The 22,864-nt window shown below is 50.1% G+C and overlaps 1 protein-coding gene across 3 annotated transcripts in view; it reads right to left on the bottom strand.

Annotated features, from left to right (window-relative positions):
* PRKCD (protein kinase C delta) overlaps positions 1 to 22,864 on the bottom strand; it is a 56,034-nt gene that overhangs the window by 28,774 nt on the left and 4,396 nt on the right. The gene's annotated exons all lie outside the window — the stretch shown is intronic.

Here is a 22,864-nt window from a genome sequence, read left to right as displayed (position 1 = left end):
CTTGAGGAAGTAGCAGAATTGAACTTCCAGGAGGGACCTTCTTTACATGGGACACTTAATGGCAAATTGGCTTTTGAACTGAAACAGCTCAGAGAAGGAAATGACATCCTTTGCATCTAGCAGAAACTTCGGACCACTTGATTCTAGACCCTCCACTGGCTTGCTACCTGCTACACCCCAGTTCACCCCCTTGGCTAAGATAATAGTAGTAAGAATAACAATAATAAATAGTGGTATTTATTAAGTTCTACTATGTGCCAAGCACTGTACTAAGCCCTGGGCTAGATAGAGTGTAATCAGACTGGACACAGTGCTTGGGCCTGGGAGTCAGAGGACCTGGTTTTAGTCCTGCCTCTGCCACCTGTCTGTTGTGTGACCTTGGGCAAGGCATTTAACTTCTCTGGGCCTCAGTTTCCTTATCTGTAAAATGGGGATCAAGACTGAGCCCCATGTGCGACAGGGACTGGGTCCAACCTGATTATCTTGTATCTACCCCAGTGCTCAGTATAGTGCTTGGCACAAAGTAAGTACTTAACAAGTGCCATAAAAACTCCCCCCCCACCCAAAGAAAGGTATTGAATCCCCATTTTATAAATGAAGAAACTGAGGCCCAGAGAAGCTAAGAGACTTGCCCAAGGCCACACAGCAAGCAAGTGGAAGAGAAGGGATTAGAACCCAGGTCCTCTGACTCCCTGGCCTGGGCTCTTTCATTCAATAGTATTTATTCATTCAATAGCATTTATTGAGAGCTTACTATGTGCAGAGCACTGTACTAGGTGCTTGGAATGTACAGTTCGGCAACAGAGACACTCCCTGCTCAATGATGGGCTCACAGTCTAATCGGGGTTCTTTCCACTAGGTCATGTTGCTTTGCTCCTCTCAAGCTCACCTTCTAACTGGAGCTGGTCCAGTGGTCAACCCTCCCATCTGACTGAAATTCCCTCGCCCTTTTAAACTCATTAGACCACATATTTCCCCATCATCAAAGACCTCCTGGAAAGCCACCTCCTCCAGGAAGTACTCTCTGATAACTGAATCTTCCTGGTCATCTTATCCTATCAGCAGATCCATTGGCTCATTTATTTAGAGATTGAGTCAGTCTCTGTTTTTCTGTTGTTGTTACCAGTTCTGTCTGTTTTTCCTCCTATTCCCACTCTTATTCAATTTGTGTCTGCCAGTTTCCTCCATTAGACTGTAAAGTCCAAATGTGGCTTCCAAGCACCTAGTATAATGTACTGTATTCAGGGGGCTGATAGTGAAGGGGGACCCAAGGCTTTGCTCACCTCCCTCCTTCTTCCATAGTGGGGACCAATTCCCCTCAGCTAACCCCATCCATGTCTCATTCTCCTGATGCTGCCCGATATTTTTTTTTGGTGGTATTTGTTTAGCACTTACCATGTGCCAGGCACTGTAAAGGATAATCAGGTTGGACACAGTCCATGTCCCACATGGGGCTCACCATCTTAATCCCCATTTTACAGATGATGTAACTGAGGCACAGAGAAGTGAAGCAACTTGCCCAAGGTCACACAGCAGACAAGTGGCAGAGCTGGGATTGGACCCAGGTCCTTCTGACTCCCAATAGTGAGGGACTCTTGGGGTAGGGCCTCCTGCTCAGTGCTGGTTTCATGCTCACATTCCAGTTTGGAGGGCTTGGGAGCCTTGGCTTGGGGTTGGGATCTAAAAGCTGGGCAATGGAGGAATCTTATCTGAAAGGCAATAAATGGAGCTCCTGATCATGTGAGGAGATCACAGACCTCTCAGGAAGAGGAAGGAGACAAGAAGGAGTTATATTGTGGGGCTTATTCAGCCAGTTTCCCCTATCTGGAGTTCATTTTAAAGTCTGTCTCCCCTTCTAATCTGTAAACTCCTTGAGGCCAGGAACCATGTCTCCCAACTTTGCTGTACTGTACTCTTTCAGGCACTTAGTACAGTACCCCACATGCAGTAAGTGCTCAAAAAATACCATTGGTTGAATGATATTTCCTTTTTATGGCCTTTGTTAAGCACTTACTATGTTCCAGGCACTGAACTAAGCGCTGCCCCTTCCCTTGACAAATGCAGCACTGCAGGGACTTGGGGCATTTGGGGAGAGGCAGAGGGGCAGGTTGCTCATTCGAAGCCCCCCTGCCAGCCTGATTCAGAAAGACATCCTTTCACCCCAGGTGAAACCTGACAGTCTCCTCCTTAGGGGCAGCAGTTGTCACCTCCACCCCACTAGTGACCAGGCCTCCGGTAGAGCTCAGCAATAGTGTTCTTGCTGAGAAGCAATGTGGCCTAGTGGAAAGAGCACAGGCCTGGGAGTCAGAGGACATGGGTTCTAATTCCGGCTCTGCCACTTGTCTGCTGTGCGACCTTGGGCAAATCACTTAACTTCTTTGTGCCTCAGTTACCTCATCTGTAAAATGGAGATTAAGACTGAGCCCCATGTGGGACAGGGACTGTGTCCAATCTGATTGCCTTGTATCTACCCCTGTGCTTTGAACAGTGCTTGGCTCACAATAAGTGCTTAACAAATACCATAATTATTACTATTTAGACTGTGATCCCTGGGGGGGGGGGGGCGGTGTAATGATCTTATATCTATCCCAGTGCTTGGCACATAGAAAGTGGTTAACAGATACCACAGTTATTCTTATGAGTTTTGAAGGGCAGAGCGGCTTGCCCAGACTCCTGCTGGATCCTGGACCCTAGGGCTGCAGCCTCCCTCAGCTGAAGGAATGAACCACTTTCCAGGATGACCGCCAGATGCCCTGTCTTCTTTGCTGAGGCTCAAAGGTGAAATGTCTCTCCATTTGGGTCCTGTGAGGCTGTGTTTTGGGGTGTGGTGCCTGGAGGGGTGTGTTGCCTCACCTGCTCAGGCACATCTGCCCGGTTGCCAGCTTTGCCTCCCATAACTCTGCCCAGGCCAGGGCCCAAGAGCTGGATGGTTGCCAGGGAGGAACAAATCTCAACACCTCAGGCCCTGGAGAGCACCAGGGCTCTCTGACACCCCCCAAGCCAGAGAGGGGGACGGTGGTGCAGAACATCATGGAATCAACTTTGCTCTGGCTGCCCATGACCAGATTTTTTTTAAAATGGTATTTGTTAAGTACTTACTATGTGCCGGTCTCTGCACTAAGCACTGGGGTGGATACAAGTAAATCGGGTTGGACGAAACCCCTGTCCCACGGGGGGGTTCGCAGTCTCGATCCCCATTTTACAGATGAGGTAACTGAGGCACAGAGAAGTAAAGTGACTTGCCCAAGGTCACACAGCAGACACATGGTGGAGCCGGGGTTAGAACCCATGACCTTCTGACTCCCAGGCCTGTGCTCTATCCACTATGCCATGCTGCTTCTCTATTATCCCCACTTGGTGCTGACAACTTGCCCCAGAGAACTAGACACCTCCATATCTCTTCGACCATGAGCTCGGGTGGAACAGTGACTGTGTCTGATCTGATTATCTGGTATCTACTCCAGCGCTTGGCATGCGATAAGCACTTAATAGACATCATCATCGTTATCCCTATGCTAGATAGCAGGTTGGCTCACCAAGACTCTCGGGCTGTGGCCAACTTTCTCCTCCTGACCAAAGTGGGGTGGGTAGGTCTCTGAGTGCTGAAATAAGAAGCTTTCTCTGTGTGAGCCCAACCCCAGTCGCGAAGTGAGCAGAGAGAGGAGCAGACCTGAGGCGTCTTCAGGGGACAGAGCCTTGGCCAAGAAGAGACTGTCGGAGCACTAGTTCAGGGGCCGTGGCCATCGACGCACGGGGTGGTCTGGGCAAGACCTTGTCCCTCCTGGTTCCTTTTCCCCTCCGTGGGAATCTTCCCAGCCACACAGAAATGTAGGGGTAGATGAGGCTGCCTGTGGCAGGCTCGTTTCCAACAGGGCATCATCATAAAGACAGTCTGGACCCATACCAGACTGTAGATCCAGGAAGGGAGATGAGAAGTGAAGAGAATAAAACGGAAGAGGATCAGGACACCCCTTCCTCATGTTGTTCATTTGAAAAATCTTTTTGCATTTCCACCCCATGTAAACCTGTGGCCTGAGATTCGTCTCTGGGGGCCCTGGGCAGTACAGAGCTCCCGTATGGCCCCTGGACTGGGGATGTTATGCTGTTTTCGTCTTCAGAGGAAGAAAGGTGAGGGGCAAATACAGACAGTGCTGGGTACACTCTCTCCTCTGAGTATTTGCCCTCCCCAGCATCAATTTCAGTATGCCATCCAGCCAGGCAAGGGACACAAAAATATCTTTAGAAAGGTGTGAGCAGAGTTGGGAGGTATGGTAAAGTCCACGGAGGAGCCATGGAAACCACTGCCAACACTGCTGGTTCAGCTACCCTTAACCCTGGTGTAACTGAATCAGTAGTAGTACTGTTTTGTTTCTTTGTTTTTGCCAAGTGCTTACTATGTATCAGGCACTGTTCTAAGCACTGGGGTAGAGAAAAGCTAATCAGGTTGGACACAGTCCAAGTCCCACTGAGGGCTCACAGTCTTAATCCCCATTTTAGAGATGAGGGAACTGAGGTGCAGAGGAGTTAAGTGACTTGCCCAAGGTCACCCAGCAGACAAGCGACAGAGCCAGGATTAGAACCCAGGTCCTTCTTGCTCCCAGGCCATGCGGCTTCTCAGTAGTAATAGTAGCTGCCCCTTTTATTCAGGAAAGCAGTGTGGCTCAGTGGAAAGACCCTGGGCTTGGGAGCCAGAGGTCATGGGTTCAAATCCCGGCTCTGCTACTTGTCAGCTGTGTGACCGTGGGCAAGTCACTTAACTTCTCTGTGCCTCAGTTACCTCATCTGTAAAATGGGGATTAGCTTTGAGCCTCAAGTGGGACAACCTGATTACCCTGTATCTATCCCAGTGCTTAGAACAGTGTTCTGCACATAGTAAGCGCTTAACAAATACCAACATTATTTTATTCATCCCCCTCACAGCACTTATGTGCATATCTGTAATTATTTATATTAATGTCTGTTTCCCCTTTAGACTGTAAGCTTGTTGTAGGCAGGGAATGGGTCTGTTATATTTTTATATTGTACTCCCCCAATCACTTAGTACAGTGCTCTGCACACAGTAAGCATTCAGTAAATACAATTGACTGATTGACTAATAGTGATAATAGCAGTAGGAGTAGGCATAGCAGTAGTAGTAATTGTGTGTCATACTCATAGTAGAAGCAGCGCAGCAGTAGTAATTGTAGTTTTTATTTTGTGCCTACTGTGTGCAAAGGACCGTCCTAGAGGCTGAGGGGAATAGGAGGCCTGTTGCCGCCCCCTGTCCCGGGCGAGCTTGCCAGTTAATGATGGGAAAGATCTGCTGCTGGCTTGAACCCTCAGCAGGGGTCAAGAACAACCCAGAAGCAAGGCGCTCTTCTGACCCTGCTCTGCCACTCCACTCAATTCCTTCTGAGCCTCTCTCCACAGAACAGGAGAGAGTACTCCGTTTCTTCCCCTCTGTGTCTTTGCTATCTCCCTCAATGACCAGTCCCTCTCCCCTCCCCCTCATCCCCCCAACAGCCCCCCAATGCCCAGAAGGCCATCTGCATGGCCTGCATTTTCTCAGCTGGGTTGGAGTTCTCCTTGTTTGGCAGCTCTCTATTCTGTCTGGCAGATTTCTAGTGGCGAGGGTTGCAGGGTCTCCTGAGGCTCTCTGCAGAGCTGCACGCTTTTGCTCACCAGCCCCAGCCCAGACTCCAGGAACTCGGGCTGGCCCGCACTCAGTGGCAGGGAAACGCTTCTCCCAAGTGCTAGGCCGCAAGGATCAGGGGGTGGCGGCTCTCGGCAGAGGACAAGGTCTCTGAAAAGCCTTTCCCATCCCCTCTCTGCCGAGAGGGACCTCCGGTCATGATAGTGGGCACTGAACGGCCCTGAGGAAGCCCGGCAAAAGACTCCCCTAAACGGAGCTGGTTTCCAGTTCCCCCTCTGCCCCCCACCAGGGAGTTCCCATGATGGCGTAGTTGATGGCCAGGAGCAGGCCGAGTCTGGGGGCTGCATTTTATTTTTTTGCACAGTCTAGACTGCAGCCCAGTTTCTTTTGGGTCCTAGGTGGAGCCCCCTTGCACAACTGCCCTGACTCACTCCCTGCACCTACCAGAGAACCAGTGGGGAAAGAATTTTGATCCAGTCTGAAAGGAAAGGGATGACTTTCATGAAATTTATGACCCTTTGACTTCCTACTACCTTTCCTTCACCCCAGACCTATCCGTGTCTTGGCTACCTACCCGTCTCCTTCCCAGGAGTGCCGTGAGGAGGGGATGAGTAATGGAAAGGGGGCTTGAAGATCTGGAAAGTATCATAAGCGGCACACTGACAGGTGCTCCAGCCACCTCAGAGCTCCACCCTTTTTTTATGGCATTTGGTAAGCGCTTCCTCTGTGTCAAACACTGTTCTAAGCGCTGGGATAGAGAGAAGTTAATTAGGTTGCACACGGTCCCTGTCCCACATGGGCCTCACAGTCTAGGAAGGTGGGAGAACTGAGGCAGAGTTTTTGCCTGTCTACTTGTTTTGTTGTCTGTCTCCTCCCTTCTAGATTGTAAGCCCGTTGTTGGGTAGGGATTGTCTCTATCTGTTGCCGAATTGTCTCTATCTGTTGCCGAATTGTACTTTCCAAGCACTTAGTAGCACAGTAAGTGCTCAATAAATGTGATTGAGTGAATGAAGGACATGACTTGCCCAAAATCACACAACAGACAAGTGGCAGAGCTGGGATTAGAAACCAGGTCCTCTAACTCCCAGGCCCATGATCTTTCCTCTAGGCCATGCTGCTTCTCTCTTACCCCTGAAGGATCCTAGAGCCTGCCAGACACACACCCTCTCTCGGCCATGCCATCCACCTAATCCCAACAGTTCCTACCCATAATCATTGACTGCTTTGCCCCGGGAAGACACAGACTCAGCATCAAAGATCAGATCCCCCAGCCCCATCCTCCCGTCCGAGGAAAGCTGTCCCTCACTTCAACCTGATGGGTGACCTGTTTACCCCTTGCTGAGCCCCAAGCTGATTGGTTCCAGTGCCCTTCCCTCCCTGAATTCCACCTGTTCCTCCTCCCTGGACCTGCTCTTTGGGGTTAACGGTGTGGACTCCGTGTCTGGTCTCTTATCACAGGGAAGAGGACAAGTCCACCCCTCTCACAGATATCCTGAGAGTGAAGTAGGGTCAGACAGCTTTCTCTCAGAGACCAGGAAATAGTCACTGAGCTGGGGCCTAGGGTGTGACAGGGAGGGATAGTGACCTTTGACCCTCTGTCAAGTGGATGACTATTTTACTGCTGGAGGAAGATGGGGACAGGTTCCTTGAGCTGCCTGGCGGCTGGCATTTAGCAAAAACAATAATGATAACTGTGGTATTTGTTAAGTGCTTACTAGGTGCCCAGCATTGTACTAAGCTCTGGGGAAAGTAACAAACTAATCAGATCAGGCACAGTCCCTGAACTACATGGGACTCAGTCTAATGGGATGAGAGAACAGGTATTGAATTCCCATTTTAGAGATAAGGAAACTGGGGCACCCAGAGGTGAAGTGACTAGCCTAAGGTCACTCAGCAGACAAGCGGCAGAGCCACTGAGATGAGAACCTAGGTCTCCAGCCTCTCAGGCCCGCACTCTTTCACTAGGTTCAGGGATTTTCTATGCTGTTGGGAAGTGGCCAAGGAATGATGACTAGGGACCCTGAACGGCCTTGGCTTCCTGTGGTGCACAGCTCTGAGATGTATGATAAGCAAAGCACAAGGCAACTCCCTCCCCTCCCCCACTTCCAGCTAGGAGAATGTGCTTGTGTGCAAGTTGTGGGGGGAAGAGGGGGATGTGCATGCCTCTCTTTGCCCCTTCCTAGCAAGGAAAACCCAGAAAGTTGGAGGGGTTAGGAAAGATGGAGAAAGCAGGGGAAGGAGAGTGAGAAGGGTGTATAAAAATAGTGTCTCTCCCTCCTCCAGACATTCCTGCCATATTTAGGACCTCTCCACTTATACCTGGTTGTGGGGCAGGGAGAGAGGATGAGGGGAAAGGAGGGCAGAAAGGAAGAATCAGCAACTCTCCATGTACACACTGGGACAGTCGCCACTTTGTCGGCACTCCCAGCCCCCGTCCTCTGGATTCTCCAGTATCAATCAACCAGGCTGACTCCGGGAGCTCCCTTTCCTCCTCTCCAGACAGTGCTGAGCCCCATATGGCTCAGATGGAGTGGGAAGGAGGGGCAAAAACACAGAACTGGTGCTGCTGGCTCTTTACCTATCCTTCTCTCCCCTCTCCTACACGCCCAGAGGCAAAGAGCAGCTAAGAGTCAGTGGAATCCTGACTGGGTGCAGAGATCATGGGATTGGAGGTAGTACTATCAACCAGTCAACGGTATTTATTGAGTGCTTACTTTGTGCAGAGCACTGCTCTAAGCACTTGGAAGAGTACAGTCTAAGGTAATTAGCAGACACGTCCCCTGCCCATAATGAGCTTAAAGTTTAGAGGGGAGACAGTAAATTGTAGTTAGTTGTAGCTTTAGTGGTAGAAATAGTAATGACATTTATTGAGTGCCCACTGGATGCTGTGCATTGTACTAAGCACTTGGGAAAGTATGCTAGAAGTGACAAATTCCCTTTCCACAAGGAGCTTACACTCTACTGGGGGAGACCGACTTAAAAATATTTACCAGTAGAGTAATCAGAGTAAATAATAGACTATAAAAATGAATGAATATAGACACACAAATGCAGAGGATGGATAAAAATAAACACATGAGTGCTAGAGATGGCTGGTGAGTTGACATGGCCTGGGGTGTTAGGAGTTTACTGGGAAAGACTCATTGGAGGTGGAATGTTAGGATGGCTTTGAATATGGGGAAAGCTGTGGGATCTGGGGAGGGAGGGGGTTCCAAGACGGAGGAGCAGTGTGAGCAAGGGGAGAGAGGCGGGAGAGTCAAGAGCGAGGTACGGGTAGGTGAGCTGGGGAGGAATCAAGAGAACAGATAGGTAAGAGGAGGGTGAGTTAGCAGAAAGCCTTGAAGTTGATTGAGGAGTTTTGGCTTGATTTGGAAGAAGAAGGGAAGTCAATGAAGGTTTTTGAGGAATGAAGAGATACGTGCCAGGCGATGCTCCAAGAAGATGATCCGTGCCGCAATGTGGAGAATAGATTGGGGGTGGGGCTGGAGATGGAGAGACCAGCAAGGAGGCTGATAAGCTAGCCTAAACTGTGTAATATGAGAATCAGTGTGGCCTTGTAGAAAGAGCAGAGGTCTGAGAGTCGGAGGATCTGGTTTCTCATTCCGGCTCTGCCAACTGCTTGCTGTGTGACCTTGGGTAAGTCACTTAACTTCTCTGAGTTTCAGTTTCTTCATCTGTAAAATGGGGATTCAATACCTGTCCTCCCTCCTGCTTAGACTGTGAGCCCCATGTGGGACAGGCATGTCTCCAACCTGATTAACTTGTATCTATCCCAGGGTTTAGAATAGTGCTTGACACATACTAAGTGCTTAGTAAATACCATTACTATTATATGACCAGATCTTGGATCAAGGGGGTAGTTGTTTGGGTGGAAAGGAAAGCAAGGATCCAGGAAATGATGTGTGGGAAGAACTGGAAGAATTTGACAGAGGATTGATAGTGCCGGGGTGAAGTGGTTCTCTGTGCCTTGGTCCATTCTGGTGCCCCTACTCAGGACCATTGACGATCTGGCTGAGGCTCCATCCAGATGGTCTCATCATCGGAGAGAGAGACAAGCTCTGCCACACCAGAATTAGTGCCAACTGTCTCAGGGGATCAGAAGTCCTCAGTCTCAGGGTCAGTGCTGGTCCAGCGCCCCTCCAGCCCTGGCAGTGGATGGCAAGGTCCTAGGGAGATGGCCACATTCCGGACATGAGCCGGATCTCCTCTCCAGGATCCTCCTTTCCTCAGGATGAGACCCCTTCAGCTTGGGCGATGGGATGGGCGTGGAAGGATAGAAGGGGGAGGAGGTCACCTTCTCCTCACTTCCTCTTTTCCCCTCCCTCCAAGGTCCCCAAGACAGTGTTCTAGGGTCAAGGTGGTCCAGTACCCACCAAGGAAATGGTGGGAGGGACTTCTGCAGATATTTGGCGAGAGTGAGTGTCATGTCTGAATCCCCTAGACTAATACTACCTGGTACACCTGGAGATAGGCAGGCAAAAAGTCATTCATGGCAGCACTACCCTGCTCCCAGTATGTCACCACCCAGATGGGCGGCAGGGCTAAGACAATGCCATAGAGGGCACATAAGGCCAGCTCACCAGAGCTGACTCTGTGTGCTCACACCCTCCCACATGCGCACAACATCACACACGGGCCAGCATACACACTGCGCTTTCACGCTCATCCCTGCACACTCAAATGAACATCTCCAACATTTTGGACATTTTCTCTGTTCTGGTGAGCATGAGTGTGGAAAGGAGGAGCGAAGAGAGGGTGAGGTTACAAGGCTGAGTGTGATGAGGCAGAAGGAGAAGGGAAGGGACGGATGGAAGGGGAAATGGGCAAAGGGGAGAGGAAAGAACTGGGGAGGGGGAATGGAGAAGAAGAGAAGAGAAAGAGGAATGGAAGAGGGAAGGGAGTGGGGAGGAAGAGTAGGGCCTGAAAGCAGTAGGAACCCTGCTCCCGCAAACAGCTCTGCACCGGGGACAACAAGAGACCAGCCCCAACTGCTTTCTGTCTCCCCCAGATAGCCTCGATTGCAACACCCCAACAAGTGTGCACTCGCTCGGGGTGAGTTTTACATCCCCAACAGGGGTGAAAGTTGAAGCCACTCAGTGGGGCAGCCCTGGTGGGTGGCAACCCCCTCCCCCCTCCCCGCTTCGGGCCTTTAATCATTAAGCCCTTGGAGAGTGGCACAATCTCAAGGGGGCCCACCAAGAAAGAGCAAAGTGTAGAGACTTGAAGATAGAGCATGGGCCTGGGACTCAGGTCATGGGTTCTAGTCCTGGCTCTGTCACTCATCTGCTATGTGACCTTGGGCAAGTCACCACTTCTCTGTGCCTCAGTTACCTCATCTGTAAAACAGGGATTGAGACTGTGAGCCCCACATGGGACAGGGACTGTGTCCAACCCTATTTGCTTGTAGCCATCCCAATGCTTAGTACGGTGTCTGGCACATACTAAGCGCTTAACAAATACCACTGTTATTATTATTATTATTATTATCCAGCTGTGGCCAGGTGAAGAGGGGCATTATGGAACCCTTTTCTCTCCCTCCCTCCCCCACTTCCCACTTCTGCTCAAAACAACCTCCCCACTGCTAGGGAGGAGACTCTGATGAGCCTTGAAGCTAACTACCATACCTGATATTGCCAGTTCCTGTAGAGGGATCTGTCCTTGAGTCCAGAAATAGGCCTGGGTTCCCATGCAATGAAGATACTGATCATGCCATCTCATCAGCCTCGCTAGCACTAAGATGTAAATCTGTACGTTGAATTTTTGTTTTTTATTTAATTGCTTATTTTCGTTTTTACTCATGGTCATAGAGTTGTCCTTCATAGACAAAGAAGACCTAACTCAGGGGAGACGTGGTGGGCATGAATGCAAGGATTCTCTTTCCAAGACCCCCTTTTATATGGTAATTGTTAATTGCTTACTACAGGTCAAACACTGTTCTAAACAATGGAGTGGATACAAGATAATCGGGTCAGACACAGTCCCTGTCCCACATGGGGCTCACAGTCTAAGTATGAAAGAGAACAGGGATTGAATCCCCATTTTGCAGTTGAGGAAAATGAGGCACAGAGAAAACTAATCAGGGAAACCATGTTAAAAGAGATGGGATTTGAAGAAAGGGCAGATCTGGGAGAAATTATATAGAAAGAACTGTGGCAAGATTTGGCAGCAGATTCAAAGTGAGCATGGGATGAAAGAGAGGGCCATTGAGGATGACACTTAGGGTTGTGGGTTTCTGGGCTAGGGAGGATGGTGGTATTGGAGGTGGGAAAATTAGGAGGAGGGATGATAAATAATTTAATGATAATAATAATGATATTTGTTAAGTGCTTACTATGTGCCAAGCACTGTGCTAAACACTAGGGAAGATACAAGAAAATCAGGTCAGAAAAGTGGGATTCATAGTCTAAGGAGGATGGAGAACAGGTATAGAATCCCCATTTTACAGATGAGGCAACTGAGAGTCAGAGAATTGAAATGAGTTGCCCAAGGTCATGTAGCAGGCAAGTGGCAGAGCTGGGATTGGAACCCAGGTTCTCTGACTCCCAGGCCTGTGCTCTTTCTACTAGGCCATGCCACTTCTCTGATAGCAGTTGCACTTTAGACATGTTGAGCTTGAGGCACCAGCAGGACAACTAGGGAGAGAAATCCTGCAGGTGAGAGGAGACACAGGATTGTAGGTTGATGAGAGGTCATGGCTGGAGAGGTGAATTTGGGAGTCATCTGATTCAAGATGGCAGCTGAAGCCATTTGAATAGATAAGCTCCTGGGAGAGTGAGTGGAGAGTGAGAAGATTAGGGGAGCCAGGACAGAGCCTTGCAGAACACCAACTGGGAGTGAATGAGAGGCAGAAGAGGAGTCAGCGAGTGAAACTGAGAAGGAGTAATCAGAGAAGTAGAAGGAGAACCAGGTTGGAACCGTATCAGAGACATGGGTGGTCCATAGTTTCAAAAGCAGCTGAGCGATCGAAGAGGATTAGGACAAAATACCGCTCTTTGGACATAGTTACGAAGAGGTCATTGGCGACCTTAGAGAGCGCAATCTCAATGGATTGAAGGTTTTGAAAACCTGACTGCTGTGAGTGACAGGAGAGTTGGTGGAGAGGAAAAGAAGGCAGTGGGTCTATACGATTTTTACTTTGTTATATGTTCCCAGTGCTCTGCCTACCATAAGCACTCAGTAAATACTGGGGATAATGACAATAGCGATGATGGTGAGAACTTCCTTCCCCAAGGATCCTCAGGTATTCCCCGACCCCCACACCCCCGGGCCAGAGATGCAGCCAAGGCCAGAGATGCAAGCCATTTCTAGATGGGCACATAGCTGCCCCATAGCAGTATCTCATGCTCACTTGGGACAGAGACAAAGAGGAGCAAGGGGCCCAACTAGGACCCCAGATAACACCCCAGATGCAATTTTGGGCACCCACCCATGCTCCTTCTCCTTAAGATTCTGTTCCTCCTTCCTCCAGAGACTGTTCTTCCTTCTCAGCATGGCTCACTGGAAAGAGCCCGGGCTTGGGAGTCAGACAGAGGTCATGGGTTCGAATCCCAGATCTTCCACTTGCCAGCTGTGTGACTGTGGGCAAATCACTTCACTTCTCTGTGCCTCAGTTACCTCATCTGTAAAATGGGGATTAACTGTGAGCCTCACGTGGGACAACCTGATTACCCTGTATCTACCCCAGCGCTTAGAACAGTGCTCTGCACATAGTAAGCACTTAATACCAACATTATTATTATTCTCCATCATCATCATCATCCTACTTCTTGAGCACCTATTGTGTGCAGAGCACTGTATAAGGCACTTGGGAATATACATTAGAAGTAAAAGATATCATCCCTGCCTTCGAGGAATTTACCCTCCCCAAGCTACTTAAATCCCTTTTCCCAGCTGACACCCTACAGCTCCCAATATCCCACTGTGGGGGAAAAGGGGAGGCAAAGGGTACCCCTGATCCTGCTTCTGTGGCCTGGGTAGTCCTTGCTCAACTTCTGACCCTTGACTTCCTAGCTAGATGGGGGAGCCTCTGACTTCAGAGAGGCCCAAGGAGATTTTGGTTGCTCTACCAGACTGTCTACAAGCTGCCTCACAAATCTTAAAGTTGCTGGGTTTCTGAAACAAAGCTCTCCCGGGATTCCCCTTCCCATCCCCAAGCCTGCTTGCAGCTCAAAGTAATGAGCTGTCAGTAAGAAGTGAAAGAGGTTTGGGGGGGCGGGGGGAGTTTTGAGCAAATAGGTTGAGCCTATTTCTGTAATAATGGGAGGATGGACAAAGCAGGCCCAGGAGGAGAGAATCAATCTCACAGACACATTTAGATGGAAGCTCCCATTGGCACTCCTTGACCACAGCCCCAGGGACAGAGCTGGGCAACCTCAGTTCCCTGAAAGCCCCTGGGAAATCCATACCATGGACTTGGAGAGGGCCTCCAAGGAGATGCCACCCACTCTAACCAATATGGAATTTCTCTGATTAGTCGGCTAATCGATCGATAGTGTGTATTGAGCGCTGACTGTACTGTACACTTGGGAGAGTAAAATAGAAGAAGAAATGATCCCTGCCCACAAGGAGCTTACAGTCTCCCGGAGAAGACCAATATGAAGTAATTTATAAAGTGGAGTAAAACGTGTTCAATAGAGTTAGAAAGATGATATGTACAAAAGTGACATGAGAAGTAGTGAGTGCAAAAGTGCTGAGATGATCGTAAGGAGGATGAGAACTGGGAAGACAAAAAATGAAGCAGGAAAAGCCTTGTAGAGGAGGTGGGGCTTTAGAAGAGCTTTGGATAATATAATAATGATGGTATTATGTGCTTACTATGTGTCAAGCACTATTCTAAGCACTGGGGTAGATACAAGGTAGTCAGGTTGGACACAGTCCCTGTCCGACAAGAGGCTCACAGTCTTAATCCCCATTTTACAGATGAGGTAACTGGGGCATAGAATAGTTAAACGACTCGCCTGAGGTCACAGAGCAGGCAAGTGGTGGAGCCGGAAATAGAACTCAGATCCCTCTGACTCCCAGGACTGTGCTCTATCCACTACCATTATGCTACACTACTTTTCTGAAGATGGGAAGTGCTGTGGCCTGACAGATTTGACGAGGGAGGGAGTTCCAGGCAGGATGAAGACCTTGAGCCAAGAGAGTTGAGAATGAAGCCCACTGAAAAGGTGAGCTTGGGAAGAATGAAGAGTGTGAGCTGGGGTCTAGCGGGAGAAGAGAGTGGTTAGGTAAGAAAGAATTGTTGGAGTGTCTTAAAGCCAATGGTCAGGAGTTGTCATTTGCTCAGCTTTACAACAGACAGCCTGATTTTCAGCAGGCCAGTGTCCTGACCAGATCTGATTAGGTACCAGACACTTTTATGCCTGGTATTTTTATTTTCAGCACTCAGAATTGGTGCTTGAATTTGTATGGACCTGAAAGGGGAATTCAAAGGTTCTGGAACAAGATGGAGGTCAGAGGTTCCCCTGGGGAAATCTTCTGGGATCAGGTGAAATTGGCATACTCCCGCACTTTGATATTTATGATAGCATCATTTTATGCTGCTTGACCAGCGTAATGCATGATGTCACATTAATCAATCAATCAGTAGTATTTATTGAGCACTTAATGTGTGCAGATCACTGTACCAAGCACTTGGGAGAATACACTATAATAGAGTTGGAAGACACGATCCCTGCCCACAAAGAGTTTAGAGTCTAGAGGGGGAGACAGACAATCTATTAATAAAATAAATTACAGATGGGGAAACGTGATTCCTTCCCCAGTATTATTATTGATAATAATAATAATAATTATTATGGTACTTGTTAAGTACTTACTATGAGCCAAGCACTGTTCTAAGTGCTGAGGTAGATGCAAGTTAATCAGGTTGGACACAGTCCCTGTCCCGCATGGGGCTCCCACTCTTAATCTCCATTTTACAGATGAGGTCACTGAGGCCCAGAGAAGTTGTGACTTGCCCAAGGTCATACAGCCGACACGTGGCGGAGCCAAGATTAGAACCCAGGTCCTTCCGAGTGCCATCTCTGGCCACCCTAGTTCTGACTCCTGAATCTGGGAGCAGCTGGGCCAACCTGACCTGGTTTCTATGTAGCCCGGGAAAGGCCTAACCACCTCCCAACCCAGCAAGGGGATCAGCCAACCTTCCTACCTCCTCATTCAGGGAAATCCTGATCTGACCCACCACTGTCCCCTGACCTTCTCCCTCCCAGGGAAGCCCTGACCTGAGTTTCAACAAGAGGAATCCCCCCCCATCCCCAACTCCCGCTGCCCAGGGTAACAAAGCTCCTTTCATGGAGTAAAACTGGCAGCTTCGAAGACAAAACCGCTTCTGTAAAAGTAGCTAAAGGAGAGAACAAGGGAATTTCTGCCCCACCCAGCACAGTATGGCTTGAACAGCAGGTTGCATTCAGTCCCACTAATATATGTAGATTAATCAATCGTATTTATTGAGTGTTTACTGTGGGCAGGGCACTGTACTAAGCACTTGGGACTGTACAATATAACAGAGTTCGTAGACATGTTCCCTGCCTGCAACAGCTTAGCTCTTCCTTTCTATCTCTCTCTTCCTCCCTTCCCAACGCCCACTCCAGACCCTCTGGGGAAAGGGAAGGGAGACTATAATAATAATAATGGTATTTGCTAAGTGCTTACTATGTGCCAGGCACTGTACTAAGGGCTGGAGGCAGAGATGGTGTCTACTAATACTACTAATCGAACAGGGGTATTTGTTATACGTGCTTTCTATGTGTTAAGCACTGTGCTAGGGGTAGATGCTATGTAATTGGATGGGACACAGTCCCTGTCCCACAGGGGGCACACAGCAGACAAGAGGCTGAGCTGGGATTAGAACCATGGGTCTCCAGACTCTCAGTCCTGTGCTCTTTCCACTAGAGCACACTACCAACTCTATTATTCTCCCAAGCACTTAGTACAGTGCTCTGCACAGAGTGAGCACTCGATACATACTATTAATTGATAGACTGCGTAGGGGCGAACACCTCCAACAGAAACAGTGCACTCCCACTGGGAATCTGTGTCTGTGTGGACCAAACCTCCAGCAACCACCTGTGAGAAAAGGGCAAAGGGCAGGACACTGAATCATCCCTGTTGTCACTTAAAGGCTGGATTGGGGAATGACCAAGAGGCAAAGATTTGGCAGACGTAGGAGAAGGCAGAGGCAGGCAGAAATATGGGGAACCTTTGTTAACACTCAGTCCTTTAGTTTTGACACACACTATAAAAAAAAAATCAAATGCAACTTTTTCCAGTTTCCGGAAGAATCTGAACTCCAGCGAATGGGTGGGGGACAGATGGGGACGAAGAGGGGAGAATGAGTTGTATAGGCTACATGGGAGATTTGGGAGCTGTCACCCAGACTATTCCAGTGAGTCACTTTGAAATAGCCTCCAACTGCTCCGTGCGATGATATCGGAGCAAAGTCGCCCAGCTGTCAGGTCCAAAGTGTGTATGTAAGTAACACTGCAGTCCGGCCACCAGCAGAGGGGGAGGGGAGGCACGGAAGCTTGCCAGAGAGTCGGGGGCGGAATATGGATAATGGACTGGGCTGGATCACTGGCATAGGAGGCTGACCTCCCTATCTCTCCATGGTTATACATTCATTCATTCAATCTTATTTATTGAGCGCTTACTGTGTGCAGAGTGCTGTACTAAGCACTTGGGAGACTACAATCCGACAATAAACAGACACATTCCCTGCCCACAGTGAGCTCAGTCAAGGCTGTTCCACCAGTCCTACAACTGGCCACACATTCACCCAGGCTCCTCCGGGGAAGCCGGCAGGATGACATTACACTCTCCTACAACTCCCCCAACCCCCCACCACCCTGAGCAGACCACTCCCACCTTCTGGTTCTCCATTTTGTACTACCCCCACCCAAGATGGAATGTGTGCTGTAGGGTGGAGAGGACGGCAAGATCAATCTGCGAAACCTCGCCGGTTCTGTCTCGAGGCCTCCCATCAGTTCACAGACCCCGAAAGCTCAGGAGATGTAGGAGCGGGGTTTTTCTGGCACGTGAACTGCCCAATGACGACTGTCCGACGGGATTGTTTGAAACCCGATTTACTCTTTCCAAATGGCAATAAGCAGCCACTTTCACTGTGTGTGGCCACTTTCTGGGTGGGGAAGAATGAGATATCGGTGATGATCCCACCTCTTCCAGGAGTCATTTCTCAACTTCTTTTGGTTGCCCCCAATTATGTCATTCCAGCAGCTACACTTAGCCATTTCATTCATTCATGGAGTCGTATTTGTTGAGCGCTTACTGTGTGCAAAGCACCGTACTGAGTGCTGGGGGAGGACAACAAAGAAGGTATCTGTTAAGTGCTTACTCTTATTTAAGTGCTGGGGTGGATACAAGAGAATCGGATTGGACACCGGGCTCTGTCGCACAGGGCTCGTGGTTTAAGAAAGGCTCAGTTGCCCTTCGAGCTTCCCCGACCATAGGACCGTCTCCACCGCCTCCCAAGCTTGGCGGGTGACGGGGTCAAAGTAAAGCTCATTCCTTCCTTGACTTGACCTCCTCCTACCCCGGACTGCCCATTTTTTCTGAAAATGCAGGAGTCGAGGTCTTGCATAATAGCCCCACGTTAAAGAAAACCTGCGCCGTAGCTGTCTCTTGTTCCGGCACAAGGTTCCGTGTGCACGGACTCTTTCTTCCGACACGAAGATTTACGTTTTCCATTTATTCATTGTTTATCTCACGCTATTGCCATTCGTATCTCCGATTTGCCTCCCGCTCCCACTGTCTCTATCCAGTCTCTCTCTGTCTCTGCTGTCTCTCTTCATTAGATTGTAAGCTCCTCAAGGGCGGGGAATTTCGTCATTATCCTTTAATGTACTCTTCCAAGTGCTTAGTATAGTGCTGTGTACACAGGTGCTCAGTTAATTCTAATGAATGAGATTCATATTGGCACACCTCCACAGCTAGACTATGAAAACTCCTAAAAGGCAGGGAATCTCACCACAAAGCAGCGTGGCTCAGTGGAAAGAACACGGGCTTGGGAGTCGGAGGTCATGGGTTCGAATCCCGGCTCTGCCACTTGTCAGCTGTGTGACTGTGGGCAAGTCTCTTAACTTCTCTGTGCCTCAGTTACCTCATCTGTAAAATGGGGATTAACTGTGAGCCTCACGTGGGACAACCCGATTACCCTGTATCTACCCCAGCGCTTAGAACAGTGCTCGGCACATAGTAAGCGCTTAACAAATACCAACATTATTATTATTATTATTATGAAGGAGAGTGTGGCTCCTCTGCTCAGGGACACGGATCCTCCCTGTGCTTGCTCAGCTGCTTCTTCCCCTCCTGCTAAGTCCCTCGCCCCCCAACCCCCTGTCCAGGAAGTTCTCCCTGATGAAGAAATTCTGTGAGCTTTTGTCACCTGAGTTTCTCAGTTTCTAGTGATGACACTTCCGGGTTGGGCTTGCTGGTGGGGAAGAAGATTTGGGGACCTGGTCTCCTCTAGGGCCCTCTCTGAACAAGACATCCCCAGCTCCTTCTTCCAACGTACACACTCCCCCAAACTAAGAACCCCCATACACTTCATTCATTCATTCATTCATTCATTCATTCATTCATTCATTCATTCGTTCGTTCGTATTTATTTAGCACTTACTATGTGCCTAGCACTGTACTAAGCACTGTACAATTCGGCAACAGATAGAGACAATCCCTGCCCAACAACGGGCTCACAGTTTAAACGAGGGAGACAGACAACAAAACAAAACACGTACCCCCAAGTGACTTTCTGGGCTCAGGGTTCTGAAACACAATCCTCTGCAAGCATTGCCGATGGTCCCAGGCTCTGGTGCTCAGGTCACCATTCCTATTTACCCAACAGAGACTGAAAGTGTTCCTAAGACTCCCCGCGGTTGTTGTGAAAATAGAGGCTACAGCCACAGCACCACACTCAATCCTCTGCAAAAGCCTACCTGGGCAAAGACACAGCACGGGGTCCAGACCTAAGCCCCCGGCCTTACTCACAAGTTCCCTTGATTCCCTTCCCTGGTCCTATCTTCGAAGCACCCCCTGAGACCCGCATCTCAAGTCCGGAGTCCCTTCCCAGCTCTACCGGGGAGAGGGACGCGAGATGTTGGGTCCACTCGGCTCCTGCCAGTTCCCCCCATTCGCCTCCCATTTCCAAACTCTTTTCCAGCTCAGAGCCAGGCTACCTCCCACAACCACCTCCCAACCCGGGGCCATCAGGCTCAGGGGTGCTGTGGGGTGGAGAACGGTGAATGGAGAGGGTGGGCGGGAAAGGGCAAAAGGATGATCGGAGAGAGGGGTCTGACAGAGAGCTGGAGTTTCTGGGAGGGGTCTCAGGATTTACACCCACCCAAGGCAGATAGCAGAAACACCACTGGGCACCCTTCCCTTGGCTGTCTGTCGCCCCCTCTCTCTCCATGCCCCGACCTTGCTGTCTCCCCCGCAGCTGAGTGAGAGCACAATCAGCCGTCCTGCAGCTCTGCTCGCCGACGCAAGGAGAAGCTTCTCTGGGAAAAGCGGCTTCAATGGAAGTGCTGGCAGCCCACGCGTGGGATGCTGAGGGGCCGGGTGACTTCAGAAAATCATGCGGGGGCTTGGGCAGGAGGGGGGTGTGGAGGAGAGGAGGGGTAATTAGGGTTCCAGCTCTTGGGACACATTTTGATTTACATTTTTAGAATTTGTTTTCTAAACTCAAATTTTTTGACTTTTCCTTGAGACAGTGAAGAGGAGTGGGGAATGAGAGCGGGTACTGCCAGGAAAGCCAGTGAAGGAGGTGGATAGAGGAGAGGGAAGAAGGGGGAGGAGATAGGGGTAAGAGAGTGGGGGAACGGGTGACAGTCCCACCCTCCGCAGAGCTGTCTTCTGGAGATTTCATCTCTCTACCCTCTCCTCAGCTAGTGGCACAGTAGGCATTCCTTCACTGTAGCACCCAAGTGAATCATGTTGAAAACAATCTGAGGACAACTGGACTGGGTGGCGGGGTTGCCTTTGTAGTACCCAATTTAGAAAGCATGGCCCAAGTCTGCCAGCATCCAGGAGGCTCGACAAGTAGCTCGGATTTTCCCAAGTTGCATTATATCACACCACCCTGAAAGCAGACTGCTGAGCTGCAGCATTGCAACCAGTTTGCTCAGCTTTAGCCGGGGCCCCTCTGGATTTGGGGAGCATTGCCCACGGTTGTGGGGTGGGGAGGAGGCACAGGAATCTCGTCTTTCCTCCCTAATGTTGGGCCCCTCCCCGGTTGGCTAGAGAAAGCCACAGGGCACTCTGCTCTATGGGGGCGGTCAAAGTCAGGCCCCGTGGACCTCACTGATTGCTCTGAGGAAACAGGAGGGACCCCCATCCCGACCCCCTCAGCCACTAGTGGACGAGAATTGTCTGGTTTCTACATCGCTTCCTGTTCGGCACCAAAGGGAACTGAACAGACTGGTAATTAATCCGATTTAGAACCTCCCTTCACTCGCCTCCTTCCCTTCACTAACTCGGTGTTTCCAAAGGGTGGGGTTGGACGCTTGTAAATTAAAAGGCAGCTTTGCTAGTGTAGCAGACTTTCCATCTCTACTGACAAAGCAGCCTCTTAATTTACAGGGGCCTGACCCTGAACACTGGAATTGCCAAGGGAGTGTAGACCCAGACACTTTTGGTCAGCCCCCGCTGGGGATCTCACCTGTTGGGGGGCTTTTCACACACTCACAGAGAGAATCCACCTCCATATTCCTTCCCCGCAACCTCCCCGCCCCCCCTGCTCCCCACCACTCCCCCAGGACACCACTTATCTAGAGCACAATAAATTGTGACATTTGTTAAGCTCTTACTATGTGCCCAGCACGGTGCTAAATGCAGAGGTGGATACAAGCTAATGTAATCAGATCGGACACAATCCCTGTCCCACAGGGGGCTCACAGTCTAAGGAGGAGAGAGAATGGGGATTTTATCTCTATTTTACAGATGAGTAAATGGGGCACAGAGAAATTAAGGGATTTGCCCAAGATGACACAGTAGGCAAGTGGCAGAGCCAGGAGGAGAAACCAGGTCTCCTAATTTCCACGCCCGAGCTGTTTCCACTAGGCCACAATGCTACTCAGACCTGTCAATGACCCTTGAGGCCGCCCCTGGCTGGAGAAAGTCAGCAGGAGCTGCCGAGTTCTGCCTCTCCACTCCCCAACCCTCCCTTGCTTTCTCCACCGACACAACTTCCGATGGCCGTTCTAACCACAGGGTTTCCTTCTCCGTAGCCACCAACGGCGCCCAGCTGTAGAGGGAGGAAGCGAGGAAGAGCCAGGTTGGCAGAGTCCCCTTTCTAGTTCCCAGGGGGGGGACGTTGGACCCCCGCCTGGATCGGATCTGGAAGCTCTGCCCCAGTCCATCCCTGGGGATCAGTGTGTCTGTGCTTGTGGACTTTGGGGAGAGAAGCAGGACCCAGTTTGTGGGCAGGGGTGGAGAGAGGAGGATGGAAAGCAGACCCCTAGCACAGAGCCACATCCTGGAGGCCGTCCGACCGTGAGGATGGAGAGGGGACACAGGAAGGGAGTGGCACTTGTGACAGAGGCTACTGCAGGCACCTCAGTTTCATGTATTTCCCCTCCATGAACTCCTGGTTCTGGCCAGCCAGGGCTGCCCGCTTCGCACGCCACCCCCACTCGCAAGGGGAACAAGGTTCACTGAGCTCAGAGACCCCACTAGAGTGCCAGACACCCTTGGCCACAACGCCCCCCTCCAAACACACACACACACACAAATTCCCAGGCTGGGGGAGGGGCGGCAATCACGGGCCCATGATACAAATGGGGTATCTGACAGGACAAAGAGATGGGCTTATGAGAGGGACAGGGACCAGCGAGTGAATTTGACTCCCAGGTGTCCAGGTTGTGGCCCTCTCTCCCTCCAATTTATAGCTTTGAAGATTCTGCTTTAAGGCTCAGCTTCCCTCTTGGACTTCTCTGCCCATCCCCAAGGAGAAACTGCTGCAGGGAACAGGAGTTGGAAGGTTTCAAGATTTCCCCCACTACCCAGCTATTCAAATGCATTTACTACTTCTTAAAGGCAGAGTTAGAGTTTTCATGGAGCAGTAACTGTTTCTGTTGTGGGACTTCAAACCGACTCCTTAACCTCTCTGGGCTCCTCTAACATGGGAGTCAAACCCATGGTGCCCCCCCCTTCCTTCATCCACCCCCCCGCCCTGGGAAATGGGGTGAAAAGGAGGGAGGCACCACCTGGGAAGGACTT

Source organism: Ornithorhynchus anatinus, chromosome X1 (assembly GCF_004115215.2).
Source record: "Ornithorhynchus anatinus isolate Pmale09 chromosome X1, mOrnAna1.pri.v4, whole genome shotgun sequence".
Taxonomy (NCBI): domain Eukaryota; kingdom Metazoa; phylum Chordata; class Mammalia; order Monotremata; family Ornithorhynchidae; genus Ornithorhynchus; species Ornithorhynchus anatinus.
The sequence above is the reverse complement of the archived record's forward strand: the minus strand, read 5'-3'. Positions and strand labels throughout refer to the sequence as shown.